This window comes from Haemaphysalis longicornis, unplaced genomic scaffold (assembly GCF_048455015.1).
Source record: "Haemaphysalis longicornis isolate Haplotype H1 unplaced genomic scaffold, Haemaphysalis longicornis Haplotype H1 scaffold_3, whole genome shotgun sequence".
NCBI classification, from domain to species: domain Eukaryota; kingdom Metazoa; phylum Arthropoda; class Arachnida; order Ixodida; family Ixodidae; genus Haemaphysalis; species Haemaphysalis longicornis.
The window spans coordinates 234739951-234758984 of NW_027526335.1; the positions used below are offsets into that span (position 1 = coordinate 234739951).

The following is a 19034-nucleotide window of genomic DNA, read 5'->3' on the forward strand; positions in this document are numbered from 1 at the left end:
CTAGTGGTGCGAAAACCATCAGTTTTCGTGATTGCGCTGTGTACCCAGAGTGAGCGGGTAATCGTTTTTTGAGCGCTACAAGCACAACTCTAGCCACGGCATTTGCGGCGGTTTCCAGCGCGAAATTCGCGTATCAATCCGTGACGCCCGCACGCCTCCCTATAAATTGGCCACAGCCACTGCCACTTTTGTAGGCGACGACCACGGCCTCATGCATTGCTGGTCAAATCGGAGATGGGGGTGCTCGTGCCCGACAAAAACTTCAAACAGCCAAAACTCACTTCCCTTTTTGCAACCGAATAAAGTTGTTCTTCTCTGAATACATTGTGTTTTGGTTCCTTGCAGTTGTGGCGCAATTAAAGCTCAATTGCTTAAGCTCTTCTCGCGCGCTTGCTTAATCGAAATACCGCTTATAACAAAATTTTCCGCCGTCCTGCTGACTTCGTTATAACGAGGAATTACTGTATACGCTTTGAAGCTTGAACGGAATCTGACCAATTCGCATCGTTCATTAATTAGGCACAATCGCACGTCGAACGCTGCCTCCTGAGTTGGCAATACCTGTTAAATGTAAATGCCGAATAAAAAATTCCCCCGCATTTCCCCGAGGGGGAGAATGTGAAAGTGCGAATGCACGGTTGTCGGCCCGCTTGCGGCGCTTGCGCTCGGCCCCCGCAGCCCACCGCCTCGCCGCCTTCTCTTCCATCTCTTCCATCGGGTTTGTAGTATCACGTGTACACCACGCAGTTATCAAGCCGCTATAACGCCGCTGAGTCGCCAACGCACGCCGCTGACGACGTAGTTTGAATGCGTTAAAGATATAAGGCGCGTTACTCACACTTATATCAGCGTGGCGTCCGTGGCTTAGTCGGTAGCGCGTCGCGCTGCGGCCGCAAAGTCCTCGGATCGAAACCTGGCGCCGGATGCTGTTTCTTTTTTAAATATAGAGGAGCACTGCGGACGCCGACGCCGCCGCCGCCGCCGCCGCCGGCGGTGGATGGTTTGGGGTCGCTTATAAAGTGCATTCGCACTTAAAAGTAATAAGAATGTACGCACGCATATGATGTTCTTGGCACTTTCAATCAACAGGCAGAACCTGTGGTACTAGCTTCTATTTTGCGCACCTGTAATTTTTGTGAATTCCACGATTTGGAAAATTCGCTCACTTGAAGAGTGCGGGAAACTTTTTCACTAGAATCAGGCTGCCAAGCAGAAACTGAGCTTGCATTCTTCATTACACAGGGCTTTCTTTTTTTCTTTTTTCGATCGCCCGCATACTCGGAGTGAATCGCGAGGCGCACGCAGGGAAAGCAACAAGGGAGAACATCTGTGTTATGTCCAATCATTTTACTTGCGGCTGTTTGAAATTAAAAAGATCAGCTCTTAAGGCTTATTTATTTCAATGACCATATGCCTTGTTTTAACATCCCCCCTCCCTAGGGGAAGAAGGAGGGCTCGGCCAGAAGTATTTAGGAACGGGTTTTTTGGTAAAGCATGTCACTACAGCTTTTTTTTCTTTTTTCTCGAGTCAGCCAGGACGGGTACATGCAGACCACCTTCAATACATGACGTTCGGGGATAACCACGTAATTAGCACAAACACTGCGCGTGGCGCCGCCGGGCTCTCCTTGAACGGACCTCACTGTCTCAGCAATGCGCGAAATAATGGTACCAGCGGTGGTAGCGAAACGGCTGCTCCCGTTGCTGCGGTTTCATCCTTCGGTCTAACTCGCGAAGGTAAGCGTACGCAAATAGCGTAGGCTTTGTAGCCCGATTCGCGAAAAATTCGGGCCGCCGAAATTAAAAGGACCTATAGTAGTTCTATCGCAGCTTCAATTGTGAGCTGATGTACCCCGAGCCGCTGGATTTCACCGCTCTAACTGGCCGTAAAACCCCCATGCGCGCCCGCTCTCCGCGGCAGTAGCGCGCGGCACAGGTGGCACAGGCCGGCCGGCGGCCGCTCTCGCTCCCGCCGCTCGGGCGCTCCGATTGCTGGCAGCGCCCTCTGCGCAGCGCTGTGCGTGCATCAGCGGACACGCCTCCCCATAGAGAAGGCGCGCGGACGGCAGACTAGCTCATATTCTAGGGACCATAGTAAAACTCACGAACGGTGACTGCGCTTAATCGAGAGACCAGGATGTCAACGGGCGCGCACATTTTGAAACTAGATTGCTATGAAGGCGTGATATCCTCTGCCTTTTCTCGCGTGGTTTGTTTGTCGTCACTGGAGTACTTTATACGCATGTTAACTCCCAAAAATCACGGGAATGGCTCGTACCATGTTCAAAATATTCCCAGTAACGCCCTACTTGCGCCGCGCGGAGTAACATCCGGCTGCGGCGATGGAGCAGAGAGTCAACTTTCGCTCCGTACTTCTTTCGCTGCCCTATTCGCCCGAGTACAGTTGTGGAGCCGGTATAGCAGTCCTCCCTGTTCTGTGCCAGTGGCAGCGGCGGCGCCGAGCTGTTGGGCTAAGCGTGTACCTGGTTCCTGGTAAGCGCCGTGTTGCGTGCTTGCGTTTCGTAAACCTCCACTGCGCTCCACGCGGAACGCACCACGTTCGGAGAGGCGGCGAAGTTTTGCAGTTCGCATGTTGGCGCCCTGTGCTGGCTTCCGTCGGCATTCGTCGGGAGGCCGACGAAGAGCGGCCGCTGTCCCGTCCCGCACAGACACGTCACGTGCGTTGTCGCCGTGTCAGTCATTTGCGCCGCTTCGTCCCGTCAACGGGAAGTCCGGCTGCTGAGCCCGCGGTGGCCGCTTTCAAGCTGGAGGCGAGTTGAGAAAAAGCGCCCGTGTTTTAGCGCGCGTTAAAACAATGCAGGTGACCGTCGTAGTTAATCCGGGACTTTCACTACGGCTCGCCCCGCAGCCGACGTGTGGCGTCGGCACGTTGGACCCGCTGAATTTGGGCTTCCAAATTTGATGCGCTACCGACTGGGAACGGCGTGGCGGCGTAACGGACTGCACGACCAGTCACTCGCGGGGATCGCGTGCGCGCGCCTGCGCAAGCAGCGGTGCGCGCCTGGTTAAGTCGACTGCACGATATGGCGTCCGCGTGTTCCGCATTTTTTTCGTAGTGGCCATTGCGAATATCTCGTGCGCTCTGCTGAAAGCGTGATATATCCGCGCGGAGATTTGGTGGGCACTTTGGATACGCACTTTTCCCGCATGCATCCCGTGACGCGTTCCGTGTACGCATACGTAATCCCAGCGAGGTGTTTATTCGCAGGCCCCGCTAATTTTGACTTGATTATGTTTAAGGTTGTTCGTTTTCGGGTTTTAAGTCGCCAGAGCTGCCGAGATCACTGATCAGTTCACGCTCACAGCCGTCAACGCGATTTAACCAGCAGCATCGCATAACCACTGGTATTCCTCGAATAAAGTTTATTCTCTCTCTCTCTCCTTAAATCGGGGGTAAAATCGGGTGCTATTTTTCAAACTAGTAATCCTGGAGAAATGGGCTTTTCAGCAGCAGAGCTGTTCAAACGTGCCGTCAATAAATGCGAAAAACGGCACGGAAATGCCGAGCGCACCTGAGCGCGCACCCACGTGGGAGATCGGCCAGGAGTGGGGCGTAAAGAGGGCCAATGCGCCCGCTGCACACAACTGTACATTGGATACTTGTGCGTTCGAATGAAGGAAGATCATATAATCACGAGGGAATTGATTGCGCCGTGAATGGACAGAAATGCACGCGCCACCTGTCGTCTGCTCCTGACGTCACATGCCACTCTAATAATGCCGAGACTTCGCTAATTGGTACCGCCGCCAAGCGTATGTCTATGTTAAAAGTGCGAGCGGCTCGGTCTGCTTAGAAGAACTTCTTGCTGGGCTAGTTGGTGTATAGTTGCCATGATTTGAAGCGCCACAAAAACACACGGACGAAGAACAGTGTAGACGAGACAGGCGCTATCTCGTCTGCGCCTCTCTCGTCTACACTGTTCTTCGTCCGTGTGATTTTGTTGCGCTTCAAATCATGGCATCGGTCTGCTTAGCTGTGTTGGCTTCTTCGTCCTCGTTCGCAGATTCGCTTTTGAAGAAGCACCTTACACAATGAGTTGCCTCTTTCTGATGACATTTGGCGGCGGCGAAATTCTCCTTTACGCTGCGACGCTGGCTTAAGAAGAGGCGGCTTATCAGGAAGCGCGCCACGCTGCCAGGCGAGAATGTAATCTGCGACGACAAGCCAAGGACCCCGAACGGGTGCGTGCAAGTGCCAGTTTGAGCAAGCATCGTTGCTGACAACCGCCAAACGAGTCATGTAGGACTTTCAGAGTCAGGTCCGTTGATTCCTGGGCGGCGCGAACGGCCGCTTTCAGCGAGAATTCCTGGACACCGAGTTCGGGAAAGGTGCCGCGTCTGCACTGATGTACTTTACTTTGCGTTTGATTTGGTATTCTGCACGATGAACTGCCATATGTACACGCGGGCTAAATGGTTCTCAGTGACTTGTAGGGCGCTCGTCGAGTTTAGCTGATGACACCCGATGACACAAGCTATGCTGTGTCATCGGGCTTGCGCAGTCGTGCAAGCTGTAGTGGATTTTTTTAAACAATTGCGACATTCGCATTTTTTGGGAATCAGCCAACAACGATAGGCTGCTGTTTTTTCTAAATGCGACTGTATGGCTCATGGCATAAAATGTAGATCACAATTATATGTTGTCTTCCGTCTCCCGGAAGAGCGCTAGGGAGGGGTGGTGGGGTCCTTTATGCACCATTGAAGATCGGGCCGGTCGACCTGCAAGGGCGGAGGCCTTGTCCTCGAAGGTGTCGAGTTCCAATGAAGGTCACATCCATTACAGGTGTTATGTGTCAATGCGCCTTAAAAACTCGCAAATACACTCATGCCAAGACCAGAAAAACTGCAGCCTTAATATGCCATGAAATGCGGCTTAAACAGCGGCCCAACGGACTGAATGATGCATTTGATGATTATGATGATGCTTAGCGACTTGCCTTTTGTAACGGAGTGGCGCTGCAGAGCGACTTAGTCGTAACCCCCCCCCCCCCCCCCACCCCTGTACACTCGCCTCGCCAAAAAAAAAAAAACCATTATAGAATTTTTGTGCTCGTCTGACTTCTATGCTCGCATGTCTTCCATGATTATTCACCAACATTCTAACCTTCTTTTGCTAACCTCTGCTGCTGCCCAATTCAATTTTCCGTTAACCTTAAAGCCAAGGGCTTCTGGAAGCTGGATGTCTTCCTCACTGAGGGCAGGACGGATACATTTGCACTCCGTTACAAAATGTCGCATGGTTTCTGGCTCCCTGCCGCAAAGTGCGCACAGTTCTTTGTTCCTGTACCGGCTCCCGGATAAGCGTTTTTTCAACGCAAGCAACCCACGCAACGCAAGCAGCGCAGTCCGTTCTGACGCTCTCTCCTGCGGTTTCGCGTGCTTATTTTTTATTTATTTTTTTATTTTTCGATGTGGATTTGCATGCGGTGCCCCTGAAAAACCCCTCACTTACCGAACATTATGTACAAGAGTGGCGACTTGCATAAGCATGTGCCGCATAAATAAAACAGTGGAGCCTCAACCGCATAGAGCGATTTCTGCTCGCGAAAACGCGCCGATCACGCCACAGGCGCGATGACGCCGCCGCGGATGCAAACGGACGCTACGCTCGGCGCGGCCGGCGGCGGCAACACGCCGGCGGCTTCTGCCGCAAAGTGGTGTGGGCCGCTCGAGCGACCAATTCTAAGCACTCTGTAAAATGCCGCTAGAGGCACACCCGAAGTTGCGTCTGCGGTAAATGAGCTGATAATGTGGGCGAAAACGGTAATATAAAACACCATCCGCGCCGGTAGTGAAAGCCCCCAAGCAATATCTGCCAGGGCAGTAAGTCTAACATCTCCGGTGAAGCCAGCGAATGTCTCGAGCGATCCGAAACTGCCGCCATTAGGAGCGCTCCTCCTCATGTCGCAAGTCGTCAGGCTCCTCCATCTGCCGCGCGCGCCGCGTGTCATTGTCATTTTTAAAGACCATAGTCTTTCTTGGGCTACTTAAACCCAGAAATTTTGGTCTGTCATGTCTATACATGTTATTTTGTTTTCCTTTTCACTTTGCCTCAAAATATCCTTGTCCCTTGTCTGTCTGTCTGCCCGCCTGTCTGTCTGTGACTCGATTCAGCCACCCGGCCAAAGTAAAATTGATATTGCGCAATAGTCTTATATACTCACAGCCACATGTAAACGTCTAAGCCCAGTTTACATGTTCATACTTGTCAACTTTGTTGAACAAGAACAAGACATTACGCAAATATAAGACAGGAAATTTATACACAAGGAATATTTACAGTGTTCCTTTATTAAAAGATTCATGGATGCTTGGTTTTTCGATAGCAAATGATATTCTACATCTACTGCAGAAAACCGCCGCCTCCTGGCGGCATATGAAAAATCACGCGGCAACAGCAACGAAAGGTTCCACTAGCTAGGTTCCACGTTCCTCTTGGAACGCACGTGGAGCACGGCCACGCGGCTCTATAAACCTTGTCGTCGGCCGCGTCTCCGCCGTACTGCAGCGCTGGCATCGATTAACCCCGCCTGTAGCAGTAGAACGCGGTAAATTGAAATCGCCTTGCGCAAACCTTTAGTGTGTTTACCTTGGAATGAGCGCGACGGTGCAGGAACAGCATGAGAGGTGAGAGGGAAAGAAAAGGGGGACATTGCCTTGGCAAATTTCTACAAAGACTATCGTCTTTTGACGACATTTGCAACGAAAGGAGCAGATACGCGGCCAATGTTTCTGTTTTCTGATCTAGCCAGAAGCTGCGCGGGCGCAGAATCGTCCACACGGACGTGAAAAAATCGAACGCGCAACGCCGACGCGCACGACTCGCAAGCAAAAGCGCGCCACGTGGTTCACGCGTAAGATTTTTTTGATTTGTATGAACGTCACGAGAGATTTTTTGTGGCGGCCTTTGTAGGCATGCTTAGAAAATCGTAAGCATAATAGTCCGACACAAACAAATCCTGGTGCATTCAGATACCACCGTCCATTGCAATGCAGCGTCAGTGAGTATTTGCGAAGGTTTAGTATGCACTGTGTGAACTAATATCGCGAATTTGCGCGGAAGTAAAAAACAAAAAGCTAATAATGGTCTACAAAATTACGCGATACATCATAGCCTATAAACCTGCATAATTATCGCGTGGTGTGCGATTTATTTGTGTGTGTTTGCAATTGAGAATTATTTTTTCTAGTATACCTGTGCGCGCACAAGGCTCAGCTCGATTAGGGGTTTCAGATATACAGTCTAGTCCACTTATAACGATATCCAAGTGCCAAGAAAATCCCATCGTTATAACCGATAATCGTTATAAGCGGGTCGAGAAAAAAAAAGCCACAAGAGAGATCAAAACATTTTATTAGCATGCAAGTGAGGTAGTGCAACTGCTCGTTTGCAGAAAAGCCATAGTCAGTCAGCTTTGACTGCTTCACGCGAAGCTGACGCACATATTTTTCGAGAGCATCTAATTGCTCCAGGCAATTAGATGCTCGCCGCAGCGCCGCAGGCGAATCGGCCATGGCGTCCGAACGTTCAGTCCGACTCCGCAGTGAAACTGGTGAAACGTTGAACGAGGCAGATGCGGAGAAAAAAAAAAGCACTCAGTTCGGCGCGCAGAAATGGCGAGGGAAACTTCCGAGCTGCGAGCAGTGCGAGCCGAACTGGCCGCACCAGCCGAACGTTGGTTCGGCCGGACGCGCGGACGAATCCAAAGCAGTGGCTCCGGGAGGGGAGTCGGGAAGAAATGCTGCTCCTTTTCTCGCCTGCGCAGTCGACTCGTTTTCTGAGGGGTGGATGGGATGCAAGGCGCGTCGCGTGCTGTCGGCGCCGAGTGCCGGCGCCAGCGCCGGCGGCAGCTCGCATTTTCGGCGCGCGCGGTAAGCGGATTCAATCGCTATATCCGATATCGCAGCTCGGGAGCATCGTAATAAGCGGGTTATTTTACCATAGAAAACATACAACATTGGACGGTGCAATCGTTGTCCATCGTTATATCCGATATATTGTTATAAGCGGTATCGTTATAAGTGGATTCGACTGTATTGAGGGAGTCCGCTATTTTATTTTATTTGGTAAGATCACTTTTGTTGACTTTTGTGTTCTGAAGTTCCGTTCAATGATTTGGCTCCATCTACGCGGTTTTAAATATATTAAACATCTTATCGTGTCGAGTAAGCTCTTCTATCCAAGAGCAGGGGCTTATATGGTTGGTCGTTTTCACAATATTTTTATTTTCATACGTGTTTGCGCAGTTTTTTTCAGCGCTTTTTATTTTAGTCTTTCTTTTTGGAAGAGGTGTGTAAGTACACATTTTTTCTATTTTGTAAGCTAGCTTTGATAATTTATCTTTTATTTTTGTTCTGCTAAGATTCCATACAACCAATTATCTCTATTGACGCTACTATAACAATTAAACGTGTTAACTCCTGCAATTATACATTTTTGCTCACATTCAGGGCGTTACACTTTGGTCCGTTTTAATGATTTTGTAGTCGTGTCCGTGGCGTTTTTTTGTCAGGTATTTTTATTCTCATCGCTTTGCCCGGTACATGTAAAGCACTCATATTTTTTAATTCGGAAGTTCACTTTTGTAATTTCTTTCTAGGTTTTGGGTTTTTTATTTTTAAGATTCGGTTCTATGAGTTACCTCTAATTGCGCTATTACAACGATTAAATCTGTTAACACCGACAGTTACGCATTTATGTGCAAATACAGGGCGTTACAAGGTTCGCCATATCGCGCGTTTTTTATTCACGTTTGTTCATTTTCGCTGCTCCTTAATTTGTGTCTTTGTTTCGTGGAGTAGCTGTATAAGATTTATATTTTTAGTTAGTTAATATTGAGAGGACAAGGTTCACCGGAGAGGCTGATGTTCGGGGCGACCGTTTATTCGGAGGCTCGAGCAGGGAACGCGCGAGTACACACACCATGATGATGAGTATTCACAGAGATCAGGAGGAAGTGCTAGAGCACGTTCGCTAATGATGATGATAATGTACAGATGAAGAGGAAGCACTGATGGCAGTCCGATGATTCCCCACCAAGACCGACTGTGCCAACCGGTGCCGATAGATTGCCCAAGGATGCTCACAATATCATTTCTATATTTCTTATTTTACCACTTTCTGTTTTTTAGTTTTTTCTAAATTACCTTCGAGTAATTATCTTTATTTATGTTTTGTAGCTATCAATTATATTAACTTCGCCATATTGCGTTTCCGCGGAAATGCAGGGCTGCCGCATTTGGCCAAATGCATTTGGTGCCGCACGTGGGGTACTTGGCGGCTGTGTGCATTCGCTCATGAATCAGCCAACAATAATAGGCAGCGCTATTTTTCTAAATGCGATTGTGTGCCTTATCGCATAAAACGTATTTCTATGTTGGATTGTGCTTCGCAGAAGAGCGCAAGGGAGCTGTGGTGTGGTCCCTTAATGTACCAATGCTAATGCTGATCGGAAGGGGGGGGGGGGGGGGAGGGGGATATGCAGGTTTGGAGGCCTGTGCCTTGAAGGTGTCGTTCTCGCCTGTTCCGATGAAGGACACATTCATTACAAGTGTTCGGTGCCAGCATCTGTTGCAGGAGCTGAGCAGAATCGGCAAATAAGCTCGCTAATACTCTCGTGCCAAGACCCGAAAAACTGCAGCGTTGATATGCCGCGAAATGGACGATGCGTTCGATGCATAGGTGCTCTGGTTCATTGAAACTGGTTCATTGAAACCTGTATCGTAATTTATAAGCATGTGGTGCTGAGTTTACATTCATTGATCAAAATGATATTGTCACGATGCCAAAGATGAAGCAGTTGCATTCAAGTAAAAACAGGTTTATTGGAGTGAACTTGTGCTTCCCAAACTACGCAAAGATACACAGGTGGCGAAGCAGCAGTCAACAGTGATGAGCGCAGGCGAGTGTCGGTAAATAGAATGCATTTTTTATGGGCATTTATCTCTCGTAGCGAGGGCTTCCCAAACAGTCGAATTGCATCCAGAACACTGTAGATGAAAGAAGATGATTCTAGGCTGGTGACGTTAGTTCGAAACACTCTCCCTATCAGAGGAGTTAACACGTGGGTCATAAAGAAAAGAACATGTGCTTAACTAGTCCCGCGCATAACACAGATAACATAGCCCAGCGCACCGGTCGCAAAAATAAAAGCAACAAACAAACCCATAACATGGTGCGTGGGATTACTCCCCCTTCTAAGTGGTCATCGACCCCATGCTAAAATAAAAGGCAGTCCCAAGAAACAACAAAAAGGCCGCAATTTTGTGTAGTGAGGTTTCAGGCGAAGCACGTGGACGACTTCGGACCGCATATCGTCGTGATGTTCGCTGATCCCATTTGAGGATCACCTCCTACTTAAGTTAGGCAACACGTTGTAGAAACCGATAGTGTCCGAAATACCCTCGCAGAAGCTTCTCACTGAGTCCACATCGTCGGATAGGAGTCAAACCCAAACACGATCCCCAGGAAGGTACTCGGCGTCTCGGCGTCGGAGGTTGTAGCGTCCGGCATCCCCCAGCTGCTGGTCCGTTGTGCGAACTTGAGCGAGCTGGTGGGCCTTCTCCACACGCTGAAGGTATCCTTGGACGTCTGCGTTGAGGTCGCCGTCTTCTACATGCGAAAGCGTGGCTTCAAGCACGCGTAGTCGGCCGTCTTGCGTAGGCAAGCTCGGACGGTGTCATCTGCGTAATTTACTGGATAGCCGTGTGTCACGCAAATGTGACATACGGAAGGACTTCGCTCCAAGTCTTATGTTCAATGTCGGCGTACATCCACAGCATATCCGCGATCGTCATTTTCAAACGTTCCGTTATTCCGTTCGTTTGGGGTGGTACGCCGTCGTTTTCGGTGATCTGTGTTATTGTAGCGTAAGATTCCTTGCAAAGCTCCGCAGTGAAAGCCTTTCCGTGGTACGTGATAAGGACTTCAAGGGCTCCATGTCGCACCACAACTTGGTTTATGAAGAACTAGGTGACTTCTTGTGCAGTCCCCGTCTAAAGAGCGGTGGTCTCTACGTAGTCTGTTTCCATGATAATCCACTTGTTCTCGGATCGTAACGCAGGGAACGTGGGGCCAGTAGGGCCAGTAATACTTCCGTATTGAATTTTTCAATAGTGCGAGCTGTGCCGAGGTGTCCGGAAGACGGGTCGTCGTGGCATGTTTCGAAAGGTTCGTCGCGAAGGTCTACGGGGATGACAAGAAAATTTGTTCTCGCTCCGGGGCGGAAATTCCTCACCTGGACGGAGTTTTTCAGGCTAAATGCTGGTAAGTTCCGTTTGAACGCCCTATGCACGGCGACGCTGCGTCCTTCGAGCTAGTCTATCATGACGCGTATGTAGGGTTCGGCACACTGCTGAGTGGGTAGATCGCTCTCCGTCATGAATCCGAAGAATGCGCGGTCTTCATCAGTGTCTGGCGGTGGTGGGTCGACGGGGCCCGGGACAGGCAGTCGGCGTCGGACTCTTTTCTGCCGGTAAAATGGACGATTGTAACATCGAACTCTTGCAGGCTCAAGCTCCACCGCCCAAGACGGCCACAGGGGTCCTTCAAATTGGCGAGCCAACACTGCGCATGTTGGTCTGTCACAACCTTGCATCATCTACCTTACACATATGGGCGAAATTCTGAAATGGGCGGTGTCATTTCAAAGCACTCTTTTTCAGAGGCTGAGTACTTTTTATACTCCATCGACAGACCACGGCTCTCATAGGCGATTACGTTTTCGCAGCATATTTGCTTTTGTACGAGGACGGCACCCAAGCCGATATCACTGGCGTGCGTGTGCATTTCCATTTAGGTTTTTTCTTCGAAAGCAGCTAGCACGGGCGGGCTTTGCAGGCATTGTTGCAGCTTGTAGAACTTTTTCTTGGGCTTTTTTTCCAGCTGAAAGGGGTGGTTTCTTTGGTCAAGAGGGTGAGTGGCTCTGCAATGCGTGCGAAGTTTGCGACGAAGCGGCGGGGGTATGCGCACAGTCTGAGAAACCTTCGTGCGTCCTTCTTGTCTTTCGGTCTTGGAAAGTTCGCTATGGCTGAAGTTTTCGCCGGGTCAGGAAGGACTCCCGGGGCGTTGACGAGATGACCCAAAAACTTGAGTTCCTTGTTCGCGAGGCGGCACATTTTATGCTTCAGAGTTAGCCCCGACGAGCGAATATCCTCGACTACAGACTCCATACTTGCAAGGTGTTCGTCGAAAGTTCGGGAGAATACCACAACATCGTCAAAATACGAGGCAGGCGTGGCACTTGAGGCCAGTTAGCACGGTGTCCATGACTCTTTGAAACGTTTCTGGGGCCGTGCACCGCCCGAAGGGCATGACCTTGAACTCGCAAAGGCCATCCGGGGTTATTAATGCAGCCTTCTCTCGGTCTCTCGTCCACTTCTGTTTGCCAGTAGCGTGTGTTTAGATCCACCGAATAAAAGTACTTTGCGTGCTAGGCGTGGTGTAGGGCCTCGTCGAATCGTGGCAGGTGGTACACGTCCTTTTTGGTGATCTTGTTCAGTTCCCGATGGCCTATGCAAAACCCGAATGTGCCGTCTTTTTTGTTCATGAGTACGACCGGCACAGCCGAGGGGCTTCTCGATGGCTGTATAATGTCGTCGCTGAGCATGTCTTCCACTTTTATCCAGATGGCTCCCCGCACGTGTGAAGACACGGCGTACGGTGATTGTAGGGTAGGTCGGGCTCCATCTTCGGTTATAATTCGGTGCTTCGCTAGAGGTGTCTGACGCAATCGTTACTTCGAAGAAAAAAATTCGCTGCAGCGACGCATCAATAGCGTGGTATGCTGACACATTTGTGAGGTTCCACAGACAGTATACTCCATACCTCAATCACTTCCCGAATCCTTCGGTATTTCGAAAATGGTAGCACATGGGCTTGTTTCTGCTTTTTGGATTGCATCCGCATTTTGCAGAGTGGTCTGCAAGGTGGCCTGGCGATCGTAGTTGATGGTAAGCATTGTTGTGCTCTCGCAATCCGTCATTTAAACACCGGCCCGTGTGTCCAATGTAGGGTGCGCTGTAGGGAAATGAAATTTCGTAAACAACTACTACTGCGCAGACGACAAATTTGTTGACTTGTTTTACGAAACCCGCCCTCGTGCGTTGGGTTTGACGAATTCACTTTTTTGCATATTGACTTTAGTTTTGAAGACGCTGAAAACAGAGCTTCAACACTGTGCTTGCTTGCAACTTCTTTCAATCTATGCGATACTTTACACACGTACGGTAGGACTACGAGGTTCTCTTTGTCTAGTTCTGCTTTTTCTTTTGGCTTATCTATAAGTTTTTTTAGTCATTTCTCGTCAACAGAAACCAACACCTGCTTGGTGTATCCGCTAGACCGTAGGCGTTCAGTTAGCACTGACCAGTTTTCTGAAGTGCACTGTGGGCATGAATTTTTCACAGCTTGCATCATTCTTGATGTAGCGAGACTTCGTTTTTTAAGCTTCTAATGACGTGAGTCAAATGATAGCACAACCTCTTGACTCCTCGTTTTTAGGACAAGCATGTATGGTCGTCTTGAAATTGGAGTCCCAGGTCTAGGTACTGGAGGCGGCTTTCCTTTGCTATTTTGGAGGTAAACTGTACGCCTTTGTGTGCCACTGCAAACATACCCAGAGCTTGCTCTTCCCTCCTTCTTGAATACTCTGTACGTGGGAAGCATACTAGGTAATCATCCACGTACCAGAAGCACCGAAACACACCTAGGGATCTCAGCTCTGGCTCCAGTCTGCGAGATCCTCCTGCCATGTAGATCTCACTCAGAACAGTGCCTATTGGATAACCAATACGCATGCCTGCTACCTGACAATATATTTTCCCTTCGTAGTCTATGAAAAGTGACTCCAGGTAAAGCTTAAATAGTTTCGAAAAATCTCGGACGCTCATGCTGCACTGCTTTCGGAAGTTTGGGGGTCCGAACCTGTCCGAAACTTCTACTTCGTCGGGGATGGCTTTCCGTTGCAGTTCATAGAACAAACGTACTCTGACGTACTCTGACATGCACACAACAGGCTTGTCTTTACGACCTCTGCAGAGTTGTTCACTCAGAAAGGGTCATCGATAGGGAGGAGTTTGAGGATGCCCTGCAGGTACGTAGCTAGTTTATTCTGTCATGTTTCCCTTCTTCCAATGCTGTATTGTACATGGAGTCCCTAATAGAAATGCAACAAGGAACATGAAATCAGCAGCTCTGGTATGCACCCTTTTTGAGCTTGAACTCCGTTTACACGCGCACCACACTCGTGATATTGAGCTGCCTCAAGTCTGTAATAGAAAGCACAAAAGTAGATAAATGACCTTATGGTGCCCTCTTGCGGGAACCGCATGCGCTTCCGCCATGTTGGGGGATTCCCGGATCTCCGCATACCGCTGTGTGCATGATAGCCCGGGGAAAGCGACGCGTACGTCGGCATTTATCGTTGGCCAAGATTCTCAAATACTGCTGTGTAACTCGCTGTGCAGAAAGGTGATATGAGGTTGACCACGGAAATAGCGCACACATCTTTTTTTTATTTCTCAACGGAAGCATGACTCGAGCCCTGCGTGAAGTCGCGTGCGGGTGTCGACTTCCCTTCGCAGTTATATTATAGCTAGATCGCATGCATAGTCACAAAACGAATAAGATGTGCAGGACTAAAAAGGTCCCAAACTGAGCTTTTTCTAGCCCTTATTTGCTGTGGAGCACTCCTCCATGCTGGTAGTTAAGGCGCACTGCATCCGCTTTCTCGTACTTTATTGTGCGGGTAGAGTTTTGAGTCTGCCGTTCCTGCTTTGCGCACCCGCGTTTTCTTTTTGTGTACGTTGGGAAGGCTGTTATGGAAGTACTACGCATTCTTTCGTTTTCCAAACGTTTCACGAAATAATGTATCCGCGAGAGTTGCAACCTTGCAGTAGCGCCATCAGTAGCGCAAGTAATGTACGTGGCAATTTCGTGTATCGGTCATTTACCGCTCGTCTCCTGCTGTTCGACCGTAGCCTATTTTCACGAGATCAAAGTTTTCGAGCGAAAGTTTCTAAGCAGTAGTGTGCACCCAGTTTTGTTGTCCAGGGCGCGAGCAGGGGACGCTCAGCGGTTGCCGCGACGCAGGCGCTCACGAGCGCTTGGCATTTTCTCGCTCTTTAGGGTTTTCGCAGTTTTTTTATAAAGCCATTGCGTGTGCTGGGGACGCCCGGCGGTCGCCGCGAGGCACGCGCTCACCAACGCTGGGCAATTTATTGGTAATTTATTGGCAATGTTTAACACGTTAGAAGCCACGCACGTTACGCACATTACGGCCAGCTACAACAGCTCTGCTGTTAGAAAAGCCCAGGTATGCAATTTATTTTGTTAAGTGTTTTTTTCGTTTCAGGTTTCCTATGCGTCCCGGTCGATCCTTTGCGTATAGCTATACCGCGAGTGCCCCCCCCCCCCCCCCCCCCCCGCTCTATTTCAACCTCAGGACAGCCCGCAAGTTTCGAAGCGTTTCAGGAATGACCTCCTGAGAAACCCGCAGGTAGCGAACCCACACCGATGTACTTTCAATGTTTGCTTTCTCAAAGCCAAAAAAGGGGGGGAGAAGAAACGCGACAGCCTCCAACAGCTTCGCTGCCGCTGCCTCCCTGACTGCTTTTTCGATACATAATGCGCATTTACGAAGTCGCCCGCAAATGTGGGCAATAAAGACAGATCACTCGTCGCACATTTTGGTGCGCCTAAATCTGAATATAAAAGGATCGCCAAGCCGAGAAAGCCCCTCACACGCTCCGTACCAAGCAATCCCGCGACCGCTATCGCCCAACATGGCGTCGCGTGCTCGTTTCGTTTTTGTTCCAGTAGATGGCGGCGCTTTTGCATAAGGTCAATCCAGTGTGTATCCAGCAAGGCGAATTACCTAGAGTGAAGGAATATAAATATTTGTGAATGTGGATAAACAAAGGCGATAACTACTTAAAAACTCACTAATAGCAACTTAAGGTTAAGGGAAAGCGAAATGCAGCTATAATGAAGCATAGAGCTCTGTGGGGGTATAACAAATATGAAGTAATAAGAGGAATGTGGAAAAGAGTAATGGTTCCGAGTCTCACGTTTTCGAATGCTGTACTCTGCTTAAAATCAGACGTTCTATCAGGCCTTGAAGTAAACCAGAGAACGGTAGGACGTTTGGTCTTAGGCGCGCATGGAAAACAACTAACGAAGCAGTTCAGGGAGATATGGGCTGGGCGTCGTTTGGATTTAGAGAAGCACAGAGTAAAATATGCTTTGAGATGAGGTTGAGGGCAATGGATCAACGAAGGCGGGCAGCTAAGGTTTTCAGGCACCAATACTTGAAAAGCGTGGACACTCAGCGGTTAAGAAAGACTAGAAGGCTAACGATGAAATACGGAAACCGTGGAGAATACGAAACAGGCAATGTAACCAAAAAAGAGGCAAGGCAGATTGAAACGAATAAATAGAGGTAAAAAATGGAAGCTAAAACCTCGTTAGAGATGTACAGGTCTGAGAAATTGAAGATCAGAAAGGAAAAATTTCTATGATAATTCCCAGGGCAGTGCTTTGCTTTTTGAGGCTAGAGCAGGTTGCCTGCGAAGTAAGAGTTTGGTGGGGAAGTATTCAAAAAATGATGGGGTATGCGTGGTCTTCGGAAAAGAAACAGAAACTATGCTGCACATAGTGTTAGAATGTGAGGGTATCCATCCAAATCTACATGAAGGGAATATTACTTTTCCAGAAGCCCTAGGATTTAAGGGTATCACAGAGGAAGTTAACTTCAAGGCTGTCGAGGGGACGAAAAGAAGATTAGAATGCTGGCGGACGAAAACCAGAGAGGGGAATATCGTAGTGATGTAGAACGCATGGCGACGGGAAACTAAATGCTTGCATCGATTGTACGCTATCTTCTAACTTTCGACAGTCTGACAGTGCATCCTTAATAATATTCATAGCCTTCCTTTCTTTTTATTTGTTTGGCTGTCAGTGCTTATTTCTTTTACATCATCGTCTCGGCACATGCTCGGAGAACTTTATCACTTGTACACGCAATCGTGGTCCCCATAACAACTATGGCATACTGCTAATCTGCTTTCGACTAAACCCGCCTTATTGCACGGTGTTTGCAAGATGTTTCTTCGGAATCAAAAATTACTAATGTGGAATAAAAACATGCAATCGGAAAAAAACAACTCCAAAGCTTACGCACCCCCTTTACTGGATGTCTACCCATTGCAGAAGTAGGGTAACATATAATGCGTATGCCATTTATACTCCTCACGATTTAAACGAAATATTATGCAAAAGAAAAAAAAAACCATTTCTGTTTTCATATTAACGCGCAATCAGCCCGCAACAAGGAAGACGAATTAATTGGCCTTTTTACCGGTTTTAAATTTCGCTTCGACGTAGTTCTTATCACCGAAACTTGGTATTGCAGTGAAGAGGAAGTACTAAGATTACCTGCCTATCGGTCCTATTTCCTGAATCGAAACGAGCGAAATGGGGGAGGGATCATGATACTTACAAATAACATATTCCAATGTGGCACAATTGGTTTGTTTTCAAAAATTACAACTGACTTCAAAATGCTAACCTTAAGCAGCAACGATACAACTTTCTTTGTTGTTTACCGTCCGCCAGGGGGGAATACAAAAAATTTACTCTTGTTTCTGAATACATATCTTTCATGGAATAATGAATACAACTTAAAAGCAATAATAGGAGGTGATTTTAATGTTGATCTTCTCAATGCGACACCTATGTATCTGATCTGTACCGCATATTAGAATCAAATGCTTTCAAAAACGTTATACATGATCCCTCCCGTGTCCAGATCCACTCGTCTACTCTGATTGATCTTTTTCTAACGAACGAAAGCTCAGTCTCAATTTGTTCAGGAGCACTGGCGGCACATATTAGTCACCATCTGCCGATTTTTTACGCGATGAGAGACAAAAAAGGCAAATCCCGAAGCAGAAAGTGAATGAAATAAAATATCGCAAATAGCACTACCACAGAATCGTTTGGAAGCAGATTGGCGGATACTGACTGGGAGGACGTTTTGCATTGCAAAGACCCTGATCAGGCATACGACACATTCATCGAGAGATATAAGAATATTTATAACCAATGCTTTCCGTATATTACAAAAGTTAAGACTCGCAAGGCCAGGAAACCTTGGATAACTACCGATTGCCTAAAAGCGATTAAAAAAAAGATTTCCTCTAGCAACGCTTTATAGCTACCAGAACTGCTGAAGATCTCAAAGTCTTTAAAAAATGTAGAAATCAAACAAATAGACTCATACAAAGAAGTAAACAGTACTATTTTCAAAACCTCTTTATTAATGAGACCAGTCGCAGTTCTGAAGCTGTCTGGAAGCGCCTAAAAGGTTCTCCTTAATCGGTCCTCCAACCAAACTACTGCCGCGCCAGACATTACCTTAAACGGAAAACAAATAACCGGAAACGAAGTGACCAATGCGTTCAATGATTACTTTATCTCTATCACAAATAGTACTCATTCCCCAGACTGCACACAATTTTTACCTCCCAAATAGCGAGAAAGTGCATTTTTATATCCGACAGATGAGGCAGAAATCAGAGAGGTATTTTCTACTTTAAAAAATAGCAACTGTTGTGACATCGAAGACTTACAAACAAAACCTGTTAAAAATACTGCAGGGATTATAGCTACAGTGTTCACATCGCAACTTTATCTTTTTCAGGCGGGAAATTCTCAAAAAGGTTGCAGTTAGCGAAAGCGTCCGTAATTTATAAGAGTGGTGATATCCATGACATGTCTAACTATAGACCTATATCAGTATTGCCAATATTTTCTAAATAATCGAAAAGTTGATTCATAAAAGAATGTTAGCTTTTATAAAAAACATACGATCATCATTATAAAAAACATACGATCACCATGAAAAATCGATCTACTGAAACAGCATTATTATTACAGAAGGAGATAATACTAGAATCTTTCGAGAAAGGAACTTATACTTTGGGAGTATTCTCTGATTATTCGAAAGCATTCG

General features: G+C 47.9%; 1 protein-coding gene across 1 annotated transcript in view; it reads left to right on the forward strand.

Annotated features, from left to right (window-relative positions):
- The first annotated feature begins 2397 nt into the window (after nt 1–2397).
- Nucleotides 2398–19034, forward strand: part of LOC144176063 (uncharacterized) — a 174703-nt gene continuing 158066 nt past the window's right edge. The window contains exon 1 of the mRNA XM_077705188.1: nt 2398–2493. The gene's annotated coding sequence lies outside the window, so the exon portion shown is untranslated. The remainder of the gene's footprint in view (nt 2494–19034) is intronic.